Source organism: Pristiophorus japonicus, chromosome 9, assembly GCF_044704955.1.
Source record: "Pristiophorus japonicus isolate sPriJap1 chromosome 9, sPriJap1.hap1, whole genome shotgun sequence".
Classification (NCBI taxonomy): Eukaryota; Metazoa; Chordata; class Chondrichthyes; family Pristiophoridae; genus Pristiophorus; species Pristiophorus japonicus.
This window is the reverse complement of record NC_091985.1, coordinates 203,381,603-203,407,268: the sequence shown is the minus strand read 5'-3', so window position 1 is coordinate 203,407,268 and position 25,666 is coordinate 203,381,603. Positions and strand designations below refer to the sequence as shown.

Genomic DNA, 25,666 nt, shown 5'->3' with positions numbered 1-25,666 from the left:
TGTCACTCAAAGTAAAAGGTAGAATCTTGACCACGCCTATCTCCAGTATTTTTCCATAAACCTCACTGTGTCCCAAAAGTTCATTAGCACATTGGAATGTTATCTTATCTCTCTTGCCTTGACCAGATGGAGTTTTTCCATTGTGTCACTTTTGACCCCTTGCCCTGTTTATCTGCCCCTCTGGGTTTCCGGTGGTTCAACAGTTGGGCCTCCTGTAATTGGGCATCCTGTAATTGTCCTCAGGTTACACAGCTTGTAACAATTAATCATTCTGATATGTCATTTCCTTTTAAACACCCTTGTAAATTTGACCACTACAAAAGCCTATGTCAGCTCGTTTTAATTCCGAGATCCATTCTTAATGCTTTAATTATAACAGAGCTCATTAGCCCCACTTCAGCGAAGTCTAACAAGGCAAGGCAGTACGCATCAAATGGTACGACACTGAAAAGTGTACAGGAACAAAGCGCCCTTGGAGTGCAAGTTCACAGATCCCTGAAGGTAGCAGGCCAGGTAGATAAAATTGTTAAGAAGGCATGTGGAATACTTGCCTTTATTAGTCGAGGCATGGAATACAAGAGCAAGGAGGTTATGCTTGAACTGTATAAAACACTGGTCAGGCTGCAAGCTGGAGTACTGTGTGCAGTTCTGATCACCACATTACAGGAAAGATGTGATTGCACTGGAACAGGTGCAGAGAAGGTTGACAAGAATGTTACCTGGACTGGAGAATTTTGGCTATGAGAAAAGATTGGACATGCTGGGTCTGTTTTTTTCAGAATAGAGGAGGCTGAGGGGAGACCTGATTGAGGTGTATAAAATTATGAGGGGCCTGGATAGAGTGGATAGGAAGGACCTGTTTCCCTTGGCGGAGGGGCTCAACAATCAGGCGACACAGATTTAAAGTAATTGGTTGAAGATTTAGAGGAGATATGAGGGCAAATTTCTTCACCCAGAGAGGTAGGGGTCTGGAACTCACTGCCTGAAAGGGTGGTAGAGGCAGAAACCCTCAACACATTTAAAAAATACTTGGATGTGCACTTAAGTGCTGTAACCTACAGGGCTACGGACCAAGAGCTGGAAAGTGGGATTATGCTGGATAGCTCTTGGTCGGCCGGCGCAGACACGATGGGCAGAATAAAGCTCCCTCTACACTGTCCCATCAAACACTCCCAGGGCAGGTGCGGCACTGATGTTGAGTGAAGTGCCCCTGAAGCCTTGCCCCTTGGGCCCCCGGATTGGTTGGAGGACCCGCCGCGCTCCCTGTCCTCCAGGCACCGCCCACTCACTGTGGCGCTGTGCGGATCACGTGGCTGTGGTCAAACAGAATCGGCTCGTGGCCAGGGTGGGCCACCCGGGACTCTTGGGGGTCGATTTTCCGGCTCGGCCCTGCTTGCATTCGGATGTTAAGCAAACGTCACTCCCCCGCCCGGAGAATCACCGCCCGCCACAGAGCCTCGGGTAAAGGCCGCCAGCGCGCAGGCGAGAGCGAGCCGGATGGATGGGGGAGTGGTCGTGTGCTGACCATGCTCGGTGTGGTCGTGTGCTGACCATGCTCGGTGTGGTCGTGTGCTGACCATGCTCGGTGTGGTCGTGTGCTGACCATGCTCGGTGTGGTCGTGTGCTGACCATGCTCGGTGTGGTCATGTGCTGACCATGTGCGGTGTGTTCATGTGCTGACCATGTGCGGTGTGGTCGTGTGCTGACCATGTGCGGTGTGGTCGTGTGCTGACCATGTGCGGTGTGGTCGTGTGCTGACCATGCTCAGTGTGGTCTTGTGCTGACCATGCGCGGTGTGTTCGTGTGCTGACCATGTGCGGTGTGGTCGTGTGCTGACCATGCGCGTTCTGTTCGTGTGTTGACCATGCGCGGTGTGGTCGTGTGCTGACCGTGCGCGGTGTGGTCTTGTGCTGACCATGCTCGGTGTGGTCGTGTGCTGACCATGCGCGTTCTGTTCGTGTGCTGACCATGCGCGGTGTGGTCGTGTGCTGACCATGTGCGGTGTGTTCGTGTGCTGACCATGTGCGGTGTGGTCGTGTGCTGACCATGCTCGGTGTGGTCATGTGCTGACCATGTTCGGTGTGTTCGTGTGCTGACCATGTGCGGTGTGGTCGTGTGCTGACCATGTGCGGTGTGGTTGTGTGCTGACCGTGCGCGGTGTGGTCGTGTGCTGACCATGCGCATTCTGTTCGTGTGCTGACCATGCGCGGTGTGTTCGTGTGCTGACCATGTGCGGTGTGGTCGTGTGCTGACCATGTGCGGTGTGGTCGTGTGCTGACCATGTGCGGTGTGGTCGTGTGCTGACCATGTGCGGTGTGGTCTTGTGCTGACCATGCTCTGTGTGGTCGTGTGCTGACCATGCGCGGTGTGGTCCTGCCAACGACATCTTGTAATCTTGTATTATATTATATAATATGTTGCTTTTCTCAAAAAATGTGACACTGAGCCACATATGGTGAAATTAGGGCAGGTGACCAAAAGCTTGGTCAAAGAGGTAGGTTTTAAGGAGCATCTTAAAGGAGGAAAGAGAGGTAGAGAGGCACAGCGGTTTAGGCAGTGAGTTCCAGAGCTTGGGGCCTCGGCAACAGAAGACAAGCCACCAATGGTTGAGTGATTATAATCAGGGATGCTCAAGAGGGCAGAATTAGAGGAGCGCAGACATGGTGGGGCTGGGGGCGGGGCGGGTTGTGGGGCTGGAGGAGATAACAGAGATAGGGAGGGGTTAGCTATGGAAGGAATTGTAAACAAGGATGAGAATCTTGAAATCGAGATGTTGCTTAACTGGGATCCAATGTCGGTCAGCGAGCACAGGGGTGATGGGTGAGCGGGACTTGGTGCGAGTTAGGACACGGGCTGCTGAGTTTTGACTGAGCTCAAGATTATGTTGGGTTGAATGTGGAAGGCCAGCCAGGACTGTGTCGGAATAATCAAATCTAGAGGTAACCGAGGAATGAATGAGGATTTCAGCAGAGAATGAGCTGAGGCAAGGGCGGAGACCGCCGATGTTATGGAGGTGGAAATAGGCGGTCTTGGTTATGCTGGGGATATGTGGTCGGAGCATTCGGGGAAGATCATCTTCCATTTTCATAGAATGAAAAAGCGCAGGAGGCCATTCGGCCCATCATGCCTGTGCTGGCTCTATGGTAGAGCTATCCAGTTTGTTCCACTCCCCTGCTCTTTCCCCATAACTCTGCAAATATTGTCCCTTTAGTATTTATCCAATTCACTTTTGAAAGTTACTATTGAATCTGCTTCCACCACCCTATCAGGCAGTGCATTCCAGATTGCAACAACTCGCTGCTTATAAAATGTTTCCTCATGTCGCCTCTGCTTCTTTTGCCAATCACCTGAACTCTGTGTCCTCATGTTACCAAACCTTCTGCCACTGGAAAGTGTTGCGCCTTATTTAGTCTATTAAAACTCTTCATGATTTTGAACACTCTATCAAATCTCCTCTATATCTTTTCTGCTCCAAGGAGAATAACCGCAGCTTCTCCAGTATCTCCACATAACTGAAGTCCCTCATCCTTGGTACCATTCTAGTAAATCTCTTCTGCACCCTCTCTAAGGCATAGACATCCTTCTGAAAGTGTGGTGCCCACAATTGAACACAATGTGTCAGCTGAGGCCTAACCAGTGTTTTATAAAGGTTTAGCATAACCAAACATCAAATGCTGATATTTCTGTGATGGAGTTTAGACGGACGAGGTTTATCCAGTCAGTTGGATGTGAGCTGAAACATGTGCACTTGGAGCGGAGAGCCAGGGACACACTGTGTAACCGGGCACAGACACTCTGCACAGCCCAAACATCACAAGTTTTTCACTTGGCCCAAAAGGAATATATTAAGTGCAACAATCCATTTGATTTGACTTTAAATAGTTTTGTTTATAAATGTAATCATGCTTCTCTAATTTTATTTATTAACTCAGATTCACGGCCTCATTTTATTTCTTCCTCTGAGCCCCTCAACTTCATCTGGCAGCATAATGTTGGCGAGTGGTGATTGATTGCCCTGGGAACCAACAGGAAGAGAGCTCAGAGGCCGGAGGGCCCAGGGAGCAGCGTGTTCTACAACCAATCGCAGTGCTTGAGGGGTGGATCCTGAGTCGGCCTGTCAGGTGAGTCAGTGTGAACCCCTGTTAAACAATTCCCTTGAGAAGGTGATGGTGAGCCGCCTTCTTGAACCGCTGTAGTCCGCGTGGCAAAGGTATTTTCACAGTGCTGTTAGTGAGGGAGTTCCAGGATTTTGATTCAGCGACGATAAAGGAACAGCGATATATTCCCATCAGGATGGTGTCTTGGTGGCTTGGAAGGGAACGTGGAGGTGGTGATGTTCCCATGTGCCTGCTGCCTGTGTCCTTCTAGCTGGTAGAGGTTGTGGGTTTGGCAGCTGCTGGGAGTTGCTGCAGTGCATCTTGTAGATGGTACACACTGCAGCCACGGTGCGCTGGTGGTGGTGGGAGTGAATGTTTAAGGTGGTGGATGGGGTGTCAATGAAGCGGGCTGCTTTGTCCTGGATGTTGAGCTTCTGAGTGTTGCAGCTGCACTCTTCCAGGCAAATGGAGAGTATTCCATCACACTCCTGACTTGTGCCTTGTCGATGGTGGAAAGGCTTGGGGAGTCAGGAGTTAAGACACTCGCTGCAGATTACCCAGCCTCTGACCTGCTCTTGTAGCCACAGTATTTATGTGGCAGGTCCGTAAGGAGATAAGACACAAGAAATAAGAGCAGGAGTAGGCCATTCAGCCCCTCGAGCCTGCTCCGCCAGTCAATAAGATCCTCTGCCTCAACTCCACTTTCCTGCACTGTCCCCATATCCCTTGATTCCTTTTAATATTCAAAAATCTATCAATCTCTGTCTTGAATATACTCAACGACTGAGCCGCCACAGACCTCTAGAATAGAGAATTCCAAAGATTCACCACCCTCTGAGTGAAGACATTTCTTCTCATCGCGGTCCTAAATGGCCGACCCCTTATTCTGAGACTGTGACCCCTGGTTCTTGACTCCCCAGCCAGGGGGGGAAACATCCTCCTTGTATCTACCCTGTCAAGTCCTGTAAGAATTGTGTATGTTTCAATGAGATCGCATCTCATCTAAACTCTAGAAAATATAGGCCTAGTCTACTCAATCTCTCCTCAGAGGACAATCCCCCTATCCCAGGAATCAGTCTGGTGAACCTTTGTTGAACTCTCTCTGTGGCAAGTATATCCTTCCTTAGGTAAGGAGACCAAAACTGTACACAATACTCTCGGTGTGGTCTCACCGTGGCTCTATATAATTACAGCAAGACATCTTTGCTCTTATGCTCAAATCCCCGTGAAATAAAGGCCAACATATCATTTCCTTTCTTAATTGCTTACTGTACCTGCATGTTAACTTTCAGTGATTTGTATGCAAGGACACCCGATCACCAACATTTCCCAATCTCTCACAATTTAAAAAAATACTCCGCTTTTCTATTTTTCCTACTAAAGTGGATAACCTCACATTTCTCCACATTATATTCCACTTGCCATGTTCTTTCCCACTCACGTAGCCTGTCTATATCCCCTTGAAGCCTCTTTGCAGCCTCCTCACAACTACATTCCCACCTAGCTTGTGTCATCAGCAAACTTGGATATATTACATTTGGTCCCCTCATCCCAATCATTGATATATATTGTGAATAGCTGAGGCCCCAAGCATTGATCCTTGCGGCACCCCACTAGTTACAGCCTGCCAACCTGAAAATGCTTTTTAATTTGGACCCCAACTCCTGAAACTCTTTCAGCAGAACCTCATTCCTAGTTCTACCTATGTCGTTGGCTCCTACATGGACCACGACAACTGATCCTCCCCTTCCCACTCCAAATTCTTCTGCAGCCGTGAGGAGATTCTTTAACCCCGGCACCAGGCAGGCAACACAACCGTCAAAAATCCCGGTCGCGTCTGCAGAGAACAGTATCTATCCCTCTGACTATACTGTCCCCTGCCACAACGACATTCCTTTTCAAAGTGTCCAGGTAACTCTCCCCCTCCCGGATACCCTGTAATATCTGCACCTCAGACTCCAGCTCAACAACTCTGAGCTGAAACTCCTCAAGATGCAGGTACTTCCTGCAAAGGTGTTTGTCCGGGATATCACAATGCTCTCACAAACTCCCACATGCTGCAATTGTGGCACACCACCAGCACTGTCAGCCTTGTATCACCTTGTTCTATTTAATTAAATGTAATTACATTTGTATTTAAAGTAACTTAGTTTACAGTTTAGTTCTTTGACTTCTTACTTGATCTGCATTTAGTAATGGATAATGACATTAAATATTTACCTGTAACACAAAACACTACAAACAGTGTGGGCAAAAAACTGCAACTCCTTCCCCCTCTTCTCCCAATTCCCACTCTTTCCAAGTTCCCAAATAAACCATTCTGTTTAAGTGCACTCCATTTAAGACCGCTCTGTGCAGACCACTCAAGGAGTGGTGAGGGAGTCCACAACATGGGGAAATAACCTTCAAATCAGAGCTAGGCCGTTCAGGGTGATGTCAGGAAGCACTTCCTCACACAAATGCTGAGAGGCTGTTTCTCTTGGCTCAGAGTCTAGAACTAGGGGGTCACAGTTTCAGGCTAAGGCCCAGAGATGACCGAGATGAGGAGAAATGTCTTCATTCAGAGGGTAGTGAATCTTTGGAATTCTCTGCCCCAGATGCTCAATCATTGAGTATATTCAGGGCTGAGATCGATAGATTTTTGGACACTAAAGAAATCAAGGGATACGGGGATAGGGCGGGAAAGTGGAGCTGAAATACAAGATTAGACTTGATCTTATTGAATGGCGGAGCAGGCTCGAGGGATCGCATGGCCCACTCCTGCTCCTATTTCATATCCTCTTATATTCTTCAAGGATAGTGGAAATCCAGAACTCTGTTCCCAATAAAACTGAGGCTGGGAGATAATTGAAAATTACAAAACTGAGATTGATGGATTCTCCTTAGGCAAGGGTATTAAGGGCGATGGAACCAAGACAGGTAGACGGAGTTAAAATACTGATCAGCCATGATTTAATTGAATGGCGGAACAGGCTCAAGGGGCCGAATGGCCTTTTCCTGTTCCTATGTTCCTACAGTGATGACATTTGTAAACTCCTTTTACAGGGGATTAGGTGGTGAGGATATGCAGACGGGATTAAACCTGGGTCTGTCCTGTTAATGTGACTCAGTCACACTGGGCATTACCTTTACCCACTGAGCTATTGGGAGGAGGGATCAGTGACCCTGCTGGAAAATGCACGTATGAGGCCTCGGGTGAGGACAGTGGAATAGCCTGTCAACACTCACTGTCGAGGTTCACACATGGAGATTGGGCACATGGGTCACATATTAGAGAGAAACTGGTGAGTGTAGAACTGAACCCAGCCAGAGTCAGCACCTTCAGGGGAGGAGAGGGAGGGGAACCAGTGAGTGCAGAACTGAACCCAGCCAGAGTCAGCACCTTTAGGGGAGGAGAGGGAGGGGATTCAGTGAGTGTAGAACCGAACCCAGCCAGAGTCAGCACCTTCAGGGGTAGAGTGAAGAGAAGGGTAAAATAGTCGCAATTTGTGCAATGTGCCTTGTTCTCTCCCTGGATCTTAAACTACTGAACTCACTCTTCCTCTAAAACTTCAGCTTGGTGGCCCTCAGTCCCAACTCCTTCATTTACCTCCTCTTCTCTCCTCCTCTTTCCCCCTTGCTTGTGTTCCACACTCTGGGCCCTGGGCCTTCCCCGGGGATTCTCTGTATGAACAGGGCGGGATGTGTGTTGAGACAGGATGTCCCAGCTCTCCACCTTTAAAGGGACAAGGAGAGGACCAGCTGGGCTGAATGGCCCTGTTTATGACATCACTGCAGTGCCTAGCAACCAACCTCCCTGAGCTCTGCTCATTATGGGTTGGCAGTGTTTGATGGGACAGTGTAGAGGGAGCTTTACTCTGTATTTAACCCATGCTGTACCTGACTGCAGAGTGCTTCAGGCAGACAATATGATCTCAGAATACCCCAGCACTGACATCTGTCACCTCGATGTGAACATCATTTAACACAAAGATAAGAAAAACGCATCAGTTCCTCCCCCGGACACAGATCCGGAGGGACAGTGAGTGTCCCAAACATTGTTGTACAGTGTGCTCGATAGTTCCTCCCTGGGTCTGAGCCTTTTGGTGATGATTTGAATTTGATGTCCTCGAGTTACTGACTCTCCAACTGGTGGAAATAGTTTTTCCTCATTTACCTGATCAAACTTTGAACACCTCCCTGAGATCTCCAATTACCCTTTGTTCTAATGAAAAGAGCCCCAGTTTCTCCAATCTCCCCTGATAACTAAAGCCTCTCTTCCCTGGTATCGTCTCAGTGAATCTCTCTGCACCCTCTCCATGGCCTCCACATCCTTCCTGGTGTAAGATCCCCAAAACCTGACACAATATTCGAACTGCAGTCCAACCAATGATTTGTACAGGTTTACATGACCTTTGCCCTTTTGTACTCCACAGCCCTATTTATAAAACCTAGGATCCCATGTGTTTTTTAACCACTTTATCAACTTGTCCTCCAACTTTTAAAGATTTGTGTATCTGAACCCCTTGTAGGTTTTAGAGATAACATAAGAACATAAGAATTAGGAACAGGAGTAGGCCATCTAGCCCCTCGAGCCTGCTCCGCCATTCAATAAGATCATGGCTGATCTGGCCGTGGACTCAGCTCCACTTACCCGCCCTCTCCCCGTAACCCTTAATTCCCTTATTGGTTAAAAATCTATCTATCTGTGACTTGAATACATTCAATGAGCTAGCCTCAACTGCTTCCTTGGGCAGAGAATTCCACAGATTCACAACCCTCTGGGAGAAGAAATTCCTTTTCAACTCGGTTTTAAATTGGCTTCCCCGTATTTTGAGGCTGTGCCCTAGTTCTAGTCTCCCCAACCAGTGGAAACAACCTCTCTTCCTTTAACATAACATGGCTAAAATACCACTCATGGGATTAAGGGTAATATATTATCATGGATTGATGATTGGTTAATGGACAGAAAACAGAGTAGGAATAAACGATACTTTTTCATAGAATCATAAAAATGTACAGCACGGAAGGAGGCCATTTCGGCCCATCGTGTCTGCGCCAGCCGACCAAGACCTTTGCTTAAAAAGGGAGAAAGGGATAGACCAAGTAATTACAGGCCAGTCAGCTAACCTCAGTGGTGGGAAAAGTATTGCAAAAAATCCTGACGGAAAGAATAAATCTTCATTTGGAAAGACATGGATTAATCAAGGACAGTCAGCATGGATTTGTTAAGGGAAGGTCGTGCCTGACTAACTTGATTGAATTTTTCAAGGAGGTAACCAGGAGGGTCGATGAGATCAGTGCATATATTGTCGTGCACGTGAATTTTAGCAAATCTTTTGATCAGGTCCCACATGGCAGACTGGTTACGAAAGTAAAAGCCCATGGGATCCAAGGTAAAGAGGCAAGTTGGATCCAAAATTGGCTCAGAGGAAGGAAGCAAAGGGTAATGGTTGATGGGCGTTTTTGTGACTGGAAGGCTGTATCCAGTGAGATTCTGCAGGGCTCAGTGCAGGGTCCCTTGCTTTTTATGGTATGTATCAATGACTTAGACTTGAATGTTGGGGATATGATTATGAAGTTTGCAGATGACACTAAAATAGGCTGTGTAGTTGATAATTAAGAAAGCTGCAGAACAGTGACAAATGGAATTCAATCCGGAGAAGTGCGAGGTAATGCATTTGGGGAGGTCTAACAAGACAAAGGAATACACATTAACTGGTACGGCATTGAAAGGTGTAGAGGAACAAATGGACCTTGGAGTGCAGGTTCACAGATCCCTGAAGGTAGCAGGCCAGGTAGATAATGTGATTAAGAAGGCATATGGAATACTTACCTTTATCAGTCGAGGCATGGAATACAAGAGGCAAGGACGTATGCTTGAACTGCATAAAACACTGGTTAGGCTGCAGCTGGAGTACTGTGTGCAGTTCTGGTCACCATATTACAGGAAAGGGTGCAGAGGAGATTTACCAGATTGTTGCCTGATCTGTCGAACTTTGGCTATGAGGAAAGATTGGATAGTCTAGGTCTGTTTTCTTTGGGACAGAGCAGGCTGAGGGGAGACCTGATTGAGGTGTATAAGATTATAAGGGGCCTGGATAGAGTGGATAGAAAGGACCTGTGTTCCTTGGCAGAGGGTTCAACAACCAGAGGGCCAGATTTAAAGTAATTGCATGGAAGTATAGAGGAGACATGAGGGGAAATTTATTTACCCAAAGGGTGGTGGGAGTCTGGAAACATAGAAACATAAAAAATAGGTGCAGGAGTAGGCCATTCGGCCCTTCGAGCCTGCACCACCATGCAATAAGATCATGGCTGATCATTCACCTCAGTACCCCTTTCCTGCTTTCTCTCCATACCCCTTGATCCCTTTAGCCATAAGGGCCATATCAAACTCCTTCTTGAATATATCTAACGAACTGACATCAACAACTCTATGCGGTAGAGAATTCCACAGGTTCACAATTCTCTGAGTGAAGAAGTTTTTCCTCATCTTGGTCCTAAATGGCTTACCCCTTAGTCTTACTCTGTGACCCCTGATTCTAGACTTCCCCAACATTGGGAACTTTCTTCCTGCATCTAACGGTCAGAATTTTATATGTTTCTATGAGATCCCCCTCTCATTCTTCTAAACTACAGTGAATACGGGCCCAGTCGATCCAGTCTCTTCTCATATGTCAGTCCTGCCATCCCGGGAATCAGTCTGGTGAACCTTCGCTGCACTCCCTCAATAGCAAGAACGTACTTCCTCAGATTAGGAGACCAAAACTGAACACAATATTCGAGGTGTGGCCTCACCAAGGCTCTGTACAACTGCAGTAAGACCTCCCTGCTCCTATACTCAAATCCTCTAGCTATGAAGGACAACATGCCATTTGCCTTCTTCACCGCCTGCTGTACCTGCATGCCAACGTTCAATGACTGATGTACCATGACACCCAGGTCTCGTTGCACCTCCCCTTTCCCTAATCTGCCCGCCATTCAGATAATAATCTGCCTTCATGTTTTTGCCACCAAAGTGGATAACCTCACATTTATCCACATTATACTGCATCTGCCATGCATTTGCCCACTCACCTAACCTGTCCAAGTCACCCTGCAGTCTCTTAGCATCCTCCTCACAGCTCACACAGCCACCCAGCTTAGTGTCATCTGCAAACTTGGAGATATTACACTCAATTCCTTCATCTAAATCATTGATGTATATTGTAAATAGCTGGGATTCCAGCACTGAGCCCTATGGTACCCCACTAATCACAGCCTGCCATTCTGAAAAGGACCCGATTATCCCGACTCTCTGCTTGCTGTCTGCCAACCAGTTCTCTATCCACGTCAATACATTACCCCCAATATCATGTGCTTTAATTTTGCACACCAATCTCTTGTGTTGGACCTTGTCAAAAGCTTTTTGAAAGTCCAAATACACCACATCTACTGGTTCTCCCTTGTCCACTCTACTAGTTACATCCTCAAAAAATTATAGAAGATTTGTCAAGCATGATTTCCTTTCATAAATCCATGCTGACTTGGACTGATCCTGTCAATCCTTTCCAAATGCGCTGCTATTTCATCTTTAATAATTGATTCCAGCATTTTCCCCACTACCGATGTCAGGCTAACCGGTCTATAATTCCCCGTTTTCTCTCTCCCTCCTTTTTTAAAAAGTGGTGTTACATTAGCTACCCTCCAGTCCATAGGAACTGATCCAGAGTCGACAGACTGTTAGAAAATGATCACCAATGCATCCACTATTTCTAAGGCCACTTCTTTAAGTACTCTGGGCTGCAGACTATCAGGCCGTGGGGATTTATCAGCCTTCAATCCCATCAATTTCCCTAACACAATTTCCTGACTAATAATAATTTCCTTCAGTTCCTCCTTCTCGCTAGATCCTCGGTCCCCTAGTATTTTCGGAAGGTTATTCGAGTCTTCCTTCGTGAAGACAGAACCAAAGTATTTGTTCAATTGGTCCACCATTTCTTTGTTCCCCATTATAAATTCACCTGATTCTGACTGCAAGGGACCTACATTTGTCTTCACTAATCTCTTTCTCTTCACATATCTATAGAAGCTTTTGCAGTCAGTTTTTATGTTCTCAGCAAGCTTCCTCTTATACTCTATTTTCCCCCTCCGAATTAAACACTTTGTCCTCCTCTGCTGGATTCTAAATTTCTCTCAGTCCTCAGGTTTGCTGCTTTTTCTGGCCAATTCATATGCCTCTTCCTTAGACTTAACACTGTCCCTAATTTCCCTTGTTAGCCACGGTTGAGCCACCTTCCCTGTTTTATTTTTACTCCAGACAGGGATGTACAATTGTTGAAGTTCATCCATGTGATCTTTAAATGTTTGCCATTGCCTATCCACTACCAACCCTTTAAGTATCATTTGCCAGTCTATTCTAGCCAATTCACGTCTCATACCACCGATGTTACAAGGCATTAGCTAGAATCTAACACCCCTTTCCTTTTCTGCTTCTCTACTGCTTTTACATTTTTACCATTTAATGTACTTTTCCTCACACATTTTGGGACAAAGAAATATCACCTCACAATTATCTCGGTTACATTTCATCTGACATCTACCCACCCTATTTACTAACCTGTGTATTCATACTGAAACTACTTACAGTCATTTCACAGTTGGCCATCGTCCCTTTTTTGGTCTCCTCTGGAGATTTTGATCGTGTGCCCCATATATCCAAGCCCAGATCATTTCTCTATATTGAGCAGAGCAATGGTCCCAATACTGACCCTGGGGACACCACTGTTTACATTCTTCCAGTCTGAAAAACATCCATGAACCACTACTCTCTATTTTCTGCCCTTTACCCAATATCCTCTCCACGCTGCCCACTCCCTTTAATACCGTGATTTGATCAACAAGCCTCCTGTCCGGCACCTTATCAAACACCCTTTGACAATCCATCTACACAACATCCTCTGCATTTCCTTTCTCACTGCACTGTGTTATTTCCTCAAATAATCCCTGCTGTCTGTCCTGCACTAATCCATTTCACTACCAAATGTTGCAATGTTTGCTCCACCCCACAGGGTTTTTATTGTTGAAAGCCACAACAGAAAGGTCCACAAAGCGGTGACTCGTCAGGGAGCGTCTGCAAATGAAGCAGAAACATGGAGTGGTCAGGGAGCATCTGTAAATGAAGGAGAAATGGTGACAGACCGGTCTGTAAATGAAGGTGAATTGGTGATTGGTCAGGGAGCATCTGTCATTGAGGGAGAAATGGTGAATGGTCAGGGAGTGTCTGTAAATGAAGGAGAATTGGTGATTGGTCAGGGAGCGTCTGTAAATGAAGGAGAATTGGTGACAGACCAGGGAGGGTCTGTAAATGAAGGAGAAATGGAGACTGGTTTCCCTCTCTATCTCTTGTCCCCTGTCATGCAATGTGTGTGGAGGATTTTTATGAAATCGGATCAAAAAAGATAAATTATGCAGAAAATAACTGATTTCACATCTTATGTGATATAGTTATATTACGGGATGGTTCAAAGGAACTTCTTTGTCCATATTTGTAAAGCAACAAAGAGTGGGCGGGGCTTCAGGGTCCCAGTGACCGGGAGAGAAAATCATTGACTCATTGATTTTGTTCTCACTCTGCACACAGGGGCTTTCTCAGCATCTCTCCTGAAGGCGCTGGTAAATGCTGGGGAGACAGTTTACAGCCCATAGAATTGTAACAGATGGGCCCAGATTTAGATCCCCTTGTTCTCAGAGCTGCTTAAGTCCCACTCCAGAGACTTGAGCACAAAAATCCAGGCTGGCACTCCAGTGCAGCACTGCACTGTCAGAGGTGTCGTCTCTTGTGATGCGACGTTAAACCGAGGACCCGGCTGCAATGAGAGTAGATTTAAAAGATCCTATGGCACTATATCGAAGAAGAGCAGGGGAGTTACCTCGGTGTCCTGGCCAATATATATCCCTCAATCAACATCACTAAAATACGTTATCTGTTCATTGCTGTTTGTGGGAGCTTTCTGTGCACAAATTAATTGCCTCATTTCCTACTTTAAAATCGGAAATACAACACCTGCCCTTTCACCTCCTCCCTTCCCACCGTCCAGGGCCACAGACACTCCTTCCAGGTGAAACAACGATTTATTGTACTACTTTGAATTTAGTATACTGTATTCGCTGCTTGTGATGCAGTGTCCTCGACATTGGAGAGACCAAATGCAGATTGGGTGATCGCATCGCGGAATACCTTCGTTCAGTCGCAAGCATGACTCTGAGTTTCCGATCGCTTGTTACTGAAATTCTCCGGACCACTCCCACTCTGACCTCGCTGTCCTCGGCCTCCTCCACTGTTCTAATAAAGCTCGAGGCACAGAATTTCATTTTCCGGACTCAACATTGATTTCCACAATTTCACCATAACCACCGCTCCCATTGTTTAGTACAGCAGCTGTTGGTAATGATCTCCTATTGCCATTTACACCTCCTCCAGACCCATCTTTTGTTTCTTGTCCCATCACCATCTCCTTTTGCCTTGCTCCATCATCCCTTTTGTCATTTAATCACTCCTGTCTTTCCTCCCCTTTCCCTGCCTCTGCACTTATTTAAAACTTATATTCAAGACTGAGATAGATAGATTTTTGGAGTCTCGAGGAATCAAGAGATAGGGAGATGGGGCGGGAAAGTGGAGTTGAGGTTGATGATCAGCCATGATCTTATTGAATGGCGGAGCAGGCTCGAGGGGCCGGAGGGCCGACCCCTGCTCCTATTTTCCAGTTCTGATGAAAGGAAAGTGACCTGATACCTTAACTCTAATTTCTATCTCTACAGATGTTGCCTGAGTATTTCCATTATTTTCTGTTATATTTCAGGTTACCAGTGAGTGTAGAACTGAAACCTGCCAGAGTCAGCACCTTCAGGGGAGGAGAAGGAGAGGAACCAGTGAGTGTAGAACTGAACCCAGCCAGAGTCAGCACCTTCAGGGGAGGGGAGGGAGGGGAACCAGTGAGTGTAGAACTGAACCCAGCCAGAGTCAGCACCTTCAGGGAAGGAGAGGGAGGGGAACCAGTGAGTGTCGAACTGAAACCTGCCAGAGTCAGCACCTTCAGGGGAGGAGAAGGAGGGGAACTAGTGAGTGTAGAACTGAACCCAGCCAGAGTCAGCACCTTCAGGGAAGGAGAGGGAGGGGAACCAGTGAGTATAGAACTACACCCAACCAGAGTCAGCACTTTCAGGGGAGGAGAGGGAGGGGAACCAGTGAGTGTCGAACTGAAACCTGCCAGAGTCAGCACCTTCAGGGAAGGAGAGGAAGGGGAACCAGTGAGTGTAGAACTGAACCCAGCCAGAGTCAGCACCTTCAGGGGAGGGGAGGGAGGGGAACCAGTGAGTGTAGAACTGAACCCAGCCAGAGTCAGCACCTTCAGGGAAGGAGAGGGAGGGGAACCAGTGAGTATAGAACTACACCCAACCAGAGTCAGCACTTTCAGGGGAGGAGAGGGAGGGGAACCAGTGAGTGTCGAACTGAAACCTGCCAGAGTCAGCACCTTCAGGGAAGGAGAGGAAGGGGAACCAGTGAGTATAGAACTACACCCAACCAGAGTCAGCACTTTCAGGGGAGGAGAGGGAGGGGAACTAGTGAGTGTAGCACTGAAACCAGCCAGAGTCAGCACCTTCAGGGGAGGAGAGGAAGGGGAACCAGTGAGTGTAGAACTGAACCCAGCCAGAGTCAGCACCTTCAGGGAAGGAGAGGGAGGGGAACCATGAGTGTCAAACTGAAACCTGCCAGAGTCAGCACCTTCAGGGGAGGAGAGGAAGGGGAACCAGTGAGTATAGAACTACACCCAACCAGAGTCAGCACTTTCAGGGGAGGAGAGGGAGAGGGAGGGGAACCAGTGAGTGTAAAACTGCACCCAGCCAGAGTTGGTGGTGAAAACTGGGAGCGGAGGACAAACTGTCTTGAGACGTGCGATGTGTTTGGCTTTCAGCACAGGGAGGAGGGAGAGTGCGGAACGGGGATTTGCAGCTTTGGGGAAACAAGAGAGGAAAGAATGTTCCATAGAAACTAGAATTGTCTGTTCTGTACTTAGTGATGAGTTCTGTAATCTCCTTTTACAGAGTATTAGAAGGGGAGATTTTCAGACAGGAAACAAAAACCAAACATCACATCAAGATCTGACAGAGTCACTTGATTACTCCGGACCTGAATATCATCGGCCTTTGAATATGGCAGGAGAATTATTTGCTTGTTCTGTCTTTAGGAAAAGATTTCACAAATCGGCGTGACTAGAGAAGCACCGAGACACACACACCCGCGTGAGTGTTCCAGTGCACTGACTGTGGAAAGAGCTTTAACCAGTTACACAACCTGAAAAAACATCGCACCATTCACAGCACGGAGAAACCATTACACGTGTTGTGTGTGTGGACGAGGCTTCAACTGATCATCCAACCATGGAGAGTCACAAGGACACCTGCACCACGGAGAAACCGTGGAAATGTGGGGACTGTGGAAAGGGATTCAGTTACCCGTCTGAGCTGGAAACTCATCGACGCAGTCACACCGGGAAGAGACCGTTCACCTGCCCCATGTGTGGGAAGGGATTCACTCGGTCATCCCATCTGCTGACACACCAGCGAGTTCACACTGGGGAGAGGCCGTTCATCTGCTCTGACTGTGGGAAGCTTTTCACTCAGTCATCCAACCTGCTGACACACCAACAAGTTCACACTGGGGCGAGCCCATTCACTTGCTCCATGTGTGGAAAGGGATTCCCTTCATCATCAACCCTGCTGACACACCAGCGAGTTCACACTGGGGAAAGGCCATTCACCTGCTCTGTGTGTGGGAAGCGATTCACTCAGTCATCCAGCCTGCTGACACACCAGCGAGTTCACACTGGGGAGAGGCCTTTCACCTGCTCTGGGTGTGGGAAGGGATTCGCTCAGTCATCCAACCTTCTAAAGCACCAACGTATTCACACTGGGAAGAGGCCTTTCACCTGCTCTGAGTGTGGGAAAGGATTCACTCAGTTATCCCACCTGCTGACAAACCAGGGAGCTCACACTACAGAGAGACAGTTCACCTGTGAGTGTGGGAAGGGAATCAATTTGTCATCCGACCTGCTAAAGCACCAGCGAGTTCACATTGGGGATAGACCGTTCACCTGCTCTGAGTGTGGGAAGGGATTCACTCAGTTCATCCAACCTGCTGACACACCAGCGAGTTCACACTGGGGAGAGACCATTCACCTGTTCTGTGTGTGGGAAGGGATTCATTCAGTCATCCCCCCAAAAAAAAAAGAAAAACACAAAAAAAAAACAAAAAAAAAGGGGGAAAAAAAAGGGCCTTGTAAATGTCTGGAGTGTCACCCAGGTCGGGTGGCACCGTTTAATGTTTTTTTGTTTTGCAGATGAACTCCAAAAAGAGTTTCATTCAGTCATCCAACCTTCTAACGCACCAGCGTATTCACACTGGGGAGAGACTGTTCACCTGCTCTGAGTGTGGGAAGGGATTCACTAGTTCATTTAACCTTCTATCGCACCAGCAAGTTCACACCAGGGAGAGCCCATTCACCTGTTTGGAGTGTGGGAAGCGATTCACTCAGTCATCCAGACTTCTTACTCACCAGCAAGTTCACATTGGGGAAAGGCTGTTCACCTGCTCTGAGTGTGGGAAGGGATTCACTCATTCATCCATCCTGCTGACATACCAGCAAGTTCACAAGTGACTGCAGGGGTGGGAGTCTACTATTATTGCTGCTGTTAATCACATCCCGGCTGAACCATATTCATTCTGACAGTTGTGGTTTGTTTCTGCTGATGTTAATAACCCCTGTAACTGGGCTGCTGTTTAATATTTTGATATTTCAAATAAAACAGTGTCGATATTTAATGTTCCAAGATAAGAGGAGACTAATTGATGTCCTGTTACTGACTGCTCCATTTTGGGCCTTTTCTCCTTTTTAATTCTAGATTATTTCAGTTCTCAAATCTGTTCGTTACTCTCATAGACAAGTCCCAGCTCCCCCTACCTTCCAGAGTGCCTCTCCTTGCCTTGATATCCAGGGACGGTCTCGGTAACATGCCCAGGATCATTAAACACAAAACACAGTTTGTTAATTACGTTCAGCTACTGGACTTAGCATGTGCCCCACAGCATCTCTCTCACCTTCGATGTGTGAATAAATCATCATGCCTGCAAACCTCGTCTTGAATTTAAATCCACTCAGCAAATGTATTTAACAAAATATGAACAAGTAAATACATCATGGTCCAATAATCCAACTCCTTATTGACAGCAGGAAGTCTGTTATCTAACTCCTCGAGTGAACAAAATAAAGACCCCAAATGTAAGAGCCCCTCGAATCCTTTAATACCTTTCAAATCGTGACCAGTTCTTTCTTATTGTAGAATTCTCCATCCCTGTGGGAGTCAATATCGGTCAAAAACTGCTGATTGGAAACTTCTAAAAAATTTTCTCTTTTTCAGAGTTTTAAGCTGACCCGTTACTTCTCTGAGAATCTCCAAGGAGACTCTTTGATTTGAACACATCTCTCTTTTATATCCACCATTAGAGTTACGGGGAATTCGAATACATGACCACTCAAATTTAAAAGAGCCCGTCAGTCACATATAGACTGAACCAATCACACAGCTCGGTGTCAGTATGAACTATTTCTCTCACCAGCCTGTAAATGAAACCTGTAATACTGAGGCTAAAATTCCCCCTCCGTGTGCCGGGGGTGCAGGCAGTGCTGGGCAGAAGGAGCAGCAAACTGGCTTCAGAGCTGACTTTTCCCTTTCCCGGTGTTTTGCGATGAGCATATGCTGGGGCCCAGTGAGCTTTCACTGCTCCTGACAGGGTAGATGGAGAGAGGATGTTTCCCCTCATGGGGGAATCCAGAACTAGGGAGCATAGTTTCAGAATAAAGGGTCGCCCAATTAAAACAGAAATTAGGAGGAATTTCTTCTCTTAGAGGGTCGTGAATCTTTGGAATTCTCTACCCTAGAGAGCTGTGGAGGATGGGTCTTTGAACATATTTAAGGTGGTGATACAGATTTTTGAAGGAGAATGGAGTCAAGGGCTTGGGGAACGGGCAGGGAAGTGGAGTTGAGACCAAGATCAAATCAGCCATGATCTTATTGAATGGCGGAGCAGGCTCGAGGGGCCAAATGGCCTACTCCTATTTCTTATATTCTCCAGGATATTTCCAAGCATGTTCTCACTGCCCCTGGAATTCTAACACATTGACCCCTGGGTGTGAGGCCAGCACTCTGTGCCGTTAAATACTGGTGTGAAGCCGAGTCCTGCAGGCACACAGTCACTAGGAGCAGTTTCTAACGGTCTAGAGTGACCTTTTTGGGTGATTAGTCCCACTTTTGGGCTGGTTGTGGTTTCTTCCCGCTTCCCTTGGATTGCATTTTTATTTGTTCCCTCTGGTTTGGTTTCACTTTCATTGCTGGACCCACCACTCAAAGCACTTCGATCTGCCCCTGGGAATGAGCAGATTCCTCTCTCATTTCCCACACTGCACCGTCTCGCCTCCTCTTTCCCCCTTGGTTGTGTTGCACACTCAGGGCCCAAGCCCTTCCCTGGGGATTCTCAGTATGAACAGGGGGATGTGTGTTGAGACAGGATGTCCCAGCTCTCCTTCTCTTTCCCCCTTGGTTGTGTTGCACACTCTGGGCCCTGGCCCTGGCCCTTCCCCGGGGATTCTCAGTATGAACAGGGGAAGTGTGTTGAGACAGGATGTCCCAGCTCTCTTTCTCTTTCCCCCTTGGTTGTGTTGCACACTCTGGGCCCTGGCCCTTCCCCGGGGATTCTCAGTATGAACAGGGGAAGTGTGTTGAGACAGGATGTCCCAGCTCTCCTTCTCTTTCCCCCTTGGTTGTGTTCCACACTCTGGGCCCTGGCCCTTCCCCGGGGATTCTCAGTATGAACAGGGGGATGTGTGTTGAGACAGGATGTCCCAGCTCTCCACCTTTAAAGGGACAAGGAGAGGACCCGCTGGGCTGAATGGCCCTGCTTTATGACATCACTGCAGTGCCTAGCAACCAACGAGCCGGAGCCGGAGCCGCAGGTTGTTGTTCGGGGCCTGAGGCCCACAGCGGGTGTGTGTGAAGCGGATAATGCAGAATGTTGTCTCTTGGACGGGCGGGGCCTGGGCCCGCACTCGGTGTGTGTGATGCCCGCGGCCCCCCCGGGGTTTATTAACCCGCTCCCTCCCTCCCTCCGCCCATCTCTCACCTGCTGCCTCAGACACAGCCGCCCCACCGCGCATGCTCAGCTCACATTGCCCGGGTGAATGACAGCAGCTCCGAACCAATAGAAAGAGCGGGGGCGGGGCTGGAGGATCGAGCGGACAGTTGGTCCTCCAACCAATCGGAGTGTGCGAGAGGCGGGGCTGAGCCTGGTTGTGGGCGGGGCCGAGCCCGGGTGTTGCCGCCGATGACCAGACTGAGGACCTGGGCGGCGCCACAAGATGTTCTCCCGGGATCGCAGCAGCTTCTCACTCCCCGGCCGCGGGCCCTCAATAAGTTGCTAACCGGCCCAATGATTCAGGCCTGAACAGCAGAGGCTGCGGGATCCTTGTCCCATCCGTCAATTACATCATCCTGCTGAAGGAAAGTTCCAGAACAAACCGCCTCAAACTGCCCGCCCAGCACCACGTGTGCTCGGCCTGACTGACGGGAGCTCGGACCAATAGGAAGAGCCCCGGCGGAGATGGGCGGAACGAGCTGGCGGCGGGTCCTTCAACCAATGGCGGCGCAGCAAGGGGGCGGGGCCTGGTGCCCAGCTCAGGTGCGCGTGGGCCGATTGTGACGCGCTGTCCCCAGGTGAGAGCAGCTGAGTGAGCCCAGAGCTGGGACTGGAATCTGGGAGAGGGGCCACAGTGAGCACAGAGCTGGGACTGGAATCTGGGAGAGTGGCCACAGTGAGCACAGAGCTGGGGCTGGAATCTGGGAGAGAGGTCACAGTGAGCCCAGAGCTGGGGCTGGAATCTGGGAGAGTAGCCACAGTGAGCACAGAGCTGGGGCTGGAATCTGGGAGAGGGACCACAGTGAGCACAGGACTGGAATCTGGGAGAGGGGCCACAGTGAGCACGGGACTGGAATCTGGGAGAGGGGCCACAGTGAGCCCAGAGCTGGGGCTGGAATCTGGGTGAGGGGCTACAGTGAGCTCAGAGCTGGGGCTGGAATCTGGGTGAGGGGTCACAGTGAGCCCAGAGCTGGGGCTGGAATCTGGGTGAGGGGCCACAGTGAGCCCAGAGCTGGGACTGGAATCTGGGTGAGGGGTCACAGTGAGCCCAGAGCTGGGGCTGGAATCTGGGTGAGGGGCTACAGTGAGCCCAGAGCTGGGACTGGAATCTGGGTGAGGGGCCACAGTGAGCACAGAGCTGCGGCTGGAATCTGGGAGAGGGGCCACAGTGAGCCCAGAGCTGGGACTGGAATCTGGGAGAGGGACCACAGTGAGCACAGGGCTGGGACTGGAATCTGGAAGAGGGGCCACAGTAAGCACAGAGCTGGGGCTGGAATCTGGGAGAGGGACCACAGTGAGCACAGAGCTGAGGCTGGAATCTGGGAGAGGGGCCACAGTGAGCACAGAGCTGGGGCTGGAATCTGGGAGAGAGGTCACAGTGAGCACAGAGCTGGGGCTGGAATCTGGGAGAGGGGCCACAGTGAGCACAGAGCTGGGGCTGGAATCTGGGAGAGAGGTCACAGTGAGCACAGAGCTGGGGCTGGAATCTGGGAGAGAGGCCACAGTGAGCACAGGGCTGGGATCTGGGAGAGGGACCACAGTGAGCACAGAGCTGGGGCTGGAATCTGGGAGAGGGGCCACAGTGAGCACAGAGCTGGGGCTGGAATCTGGGAGAGGGACCACAGTGAGCACAGAGCTGGGGCTGGAATCTGGGAGAGAGGCCACAGTGAGCACAGAGCTGGGGCTGGAATCTGGGAGAGAGGTCACAGTGAGCACAGAGCTGGGGCTGGAATCTGGGAGAGAGGCCACTGAGCCCAGAGCTGAGGCTGGAATCTGGGAGAGGAGCCACAGTGAGCACAGAGCTGGGGCTGGAATCTGGGAGAGAGGTCACAGTGAGCACAGAGCTGGGGCTGGAATCTGGGAGAGGGGCCACAGTGAGCACAGAGCTGGGGCTGGAATCTGGGAGAGAGGTCACAGTGAGCACAGAGCTGGGGCTGGAATCTGGGAGAGAGGCCACAGTGAGCACAGGGCTGGGATCTGGGAGAGGGACCACAGTGAGCACAGAGCTGGGGCTGGAATCTGGGAGAGGGGCCACAGTGAGCACAGAGCTGGGGCTGGAATCTGGGAGAGGGACCACAGTGAGCACAGAGCTGGGGCTGGAATCTGGGAGAGAGGCCACAGTGAGCACAGAGCTGGGGCTGGAATCTGGGAGAGAGGTCACAGTGAGCACAGAGCTGGGGCTGGAATCTGGGAGAGAGGCCACTGAGCCCAGAGCTGGGGCTGGAATCTGGGAGAGGGGTCACAGTGAGCACAGAGCTGGGGCTGGAATCTGGGAGAGAGGCCACAGTGAGCACAGAGCTGGGGCTGGAATCTGGGAGAGGGACCACAGTGAGCACAGAGCTGGGCTGGAATCTGGGAGAGAGGCCACAGTGAGCACAGAGCTGGGGCTGGAATCTGGGAGAGGGACCACAGTGAGCACAGGGCTGGAATCTGGGAGAGAGGCCACTGAGCACAGAGCTGGGGCTGGAATCTGGGAGAGGGGCCACAATGAGCAGCTTTTCGAAGGGCCAAAGAGATAGCAGCTTCACCATACGAGCTTATTTAAATACTAATTGTATGCAGTTTCAGAGGCAGCCTCGGTCACTCTGCAAAAACTGTTCCATAATGGCTCGGAATTTGCGGCCAGTGGCGAAGCGAAGACTTTCACCCCCAGCCCCGAAGTAAGCTTCACACAAAAATGTGGCGATCTCTGTGTCAAGAAGTTTGGGTTTTCTGACATGTAATTCAAATCAAGAGAGTACAGTGGGAATCTCCTAGCGCGAGCTGCTGCAATGTCAACAAGCTGTCTAAACATCCAATCTAAATGCAGAATTTTCACAGGCCGTGAACAAGGAGGTGGCTAAGCTCTTCAAATTATAACTTAAAAAATGTTAGAGCAAAACAAAGATTGTGGCTTGCACATGGGGAAACGACAAATCTGAAATAAAGGTGAACTAACTTTTTTTTAAAGTTACTTAACAGTTTTATTTTTTTATTAAAATGGATAAATTTGACACTGCCCAACTTTTTTCTTTCTTAAGCAGTCAGCACGCTGTTAAAATCCCAGTTATACCTAACTTTTAATGGAGAATTTAACAGCTGTATTTCTGCGGAAGAGCAGTAGTTTTCATCAGTTTCCCAGAGTCGAGAGAATTCCATGATTGCCAACTCTGCGCTGGGGGGGAACATCACATCCTGTGGTGGAGCAGTGAATGACAGACCACAACTTTAGTATTTACGCATTATGTTGCAGATGCGCTAAATCCTGAATTACCATCAGTTTCAAAGGCAGAATGACAGCGAAATGACAACCAATACCACAGGTGATCTGGATATTATCACATTGCTGTTTGTGGGAGCTTGCTGTGAGCACAAATTGTATGTCATATTTCCTACATTTCTAAACTTAATTGGCTGTAAAGCACTTTGGGACATCCTGTGGCCATGAAACGTGCTCTTTTTCTTTCTTAACGCTGATTGATTTGACGTTATCGCGCTCACCAGGTGGCACGTCAATCGATTCAACAAACTCACAAAGATACATAAGTTTGGTGCGTAACTTTATTAGTCCAAAGTCCATCACTAAGGCTGACTCGGTCGCACCACTACTCACCAATCCCATCTGGAACAGTCTAGCCCAAGGATGTAGTTCAACATTAGATCCTACTTCACACCATTCATGATTCCCAAGGCCCAGGATTGCCTTTTCTGTCTCGATATTTGTCTGTATCATTTGCACTATGTGTTTCTGGGGTATCTTAATTCACTCAATTATGAGCTTTAAAGTCATCGACAGGGGAGGTGTATAGTGTCCCAGATGCGGAATGGCTCGAATGGCTTCATCCTCCAGAGGCTGTCTTATCTACAGACTAGTGGCATTATGATGATGTACCAGTACCAATGTTTTAGCATGGGGCTTCGGGTTGAACCCACAATCATATATGTGGCAGCAGTAGCCACACAAAACTGTCCTTTTCCTTTATACATGGTATTAGTTTGGTCTTCGCCCCATTTAATTATTCCAATCTGGCATTTTGATGATTCTTTGTTGAGGGTGAACCCACAAGCTGGAACAGTGTGTTGATGGACTTTGTCACAACTACAAACCCATGTTATCCCTTTCAGAGTACACCACTGCATATCTGGTGCTATCCAAGTTCCTCCCTTCTTAATCAGATATCTTGGATACTCCTCATACTGTTTATGGATCAGACCTAGCTCAGAGTCTACCAACATTGCAACCGATTCTACCCTTTACACCTTCCAATGTGTCGTTTCATTTCCATTTTTCCTTAACAAAGACAAGACCGATCCCACTAGTCTAATATCTTCATTTCTTTCCCGTTCCCTGGGGGCCAAAGACCCCATTCTCATTTTCTGCATCACATCATAGTTTATGTCTTGGTTCCTTTAAAGCATTTGTTCTTCTTGAATAAACAAAGGGGTTTGACTACCCTCTATGTTGCCCAGTCCATTCTGTACCACATTCATCACAAAGGTCACACAGAAGCTACACACGATAGATAGAAACATAGAAAATAGGTGCAAGAGTAGGCCATTCCATCCTTCTAGCCTGCACTACCATTCAATATGATCATGGCTGATCATGCAACTTCAGTGCCACTTTCCTGCTTTCTCTCCACATCCCTTAATCCCTTTAGCTGTAAGGGCCACATCTAACTCCCTTTTGAATATATCTAACGAACTGGCCTCAACAACTTTTTGTGGCAGTGAATTCCACAGGTTCACAATTCTCTGAGTGAAGAAGTTTCTCATCTCGGTCCTAAATGGCTTACCCCTTACCCTTGGTTCTGGCCTTCCGCAACTTCGGGAACATTCTTCCTGCATCTAACCTGTCCAATCCCGTCAGAATTTTATATGTTTCTATGAGATCCCTTCTCATTCTTCTAAATTCCAGTGAACATAAGCCTACTCAATCCAGTTTTTCCTCATATGTCAGTCCTGCCATCCCGGGAATCAGTCTGGTGAACCTTCGCTGCATTCGCTCAATAGCAAGAATGTCCTTCCTCAGATTAGGAGACCAAAACTGCACACAATATTCCAGCTGTGGCCTCACGAAGGCCCTCTGCAACTGCAGTAAGACCTGCCTGCTCCTATACTCAAATTCTCTCGCTATGAAGGCCAACATGCCATTTGCCTTCTTCACCGCCTGCTGTACCTGCATGCCAACTTTCAATGACTGATGTACCATGACACCCAGGTCTCATTGCACCTCCTTTTTTCCTAATCTGTCACCATTCAGATATTATTCTGCCTTCCTGTTTTTGCCACCAAAGTGGATAACCTCACATTTATCTACATTATACTGCATTTGCCATGCATTTTCCCACTCAGCTAACCTGTCCAAGTCACCCTGCAA

General features: G+C 48.5%; 1 pseudogene; it reads left to right on the top strand.

Moving 5' to 3' along the window:
* LOC139274067 (zinc finger protein 850-like) overlaps positions 1-25,666 on the top strand; it is a 113,603-nt pseudogene that overhangs the window by 63,832 nt on the left and 24,105 nt on the right.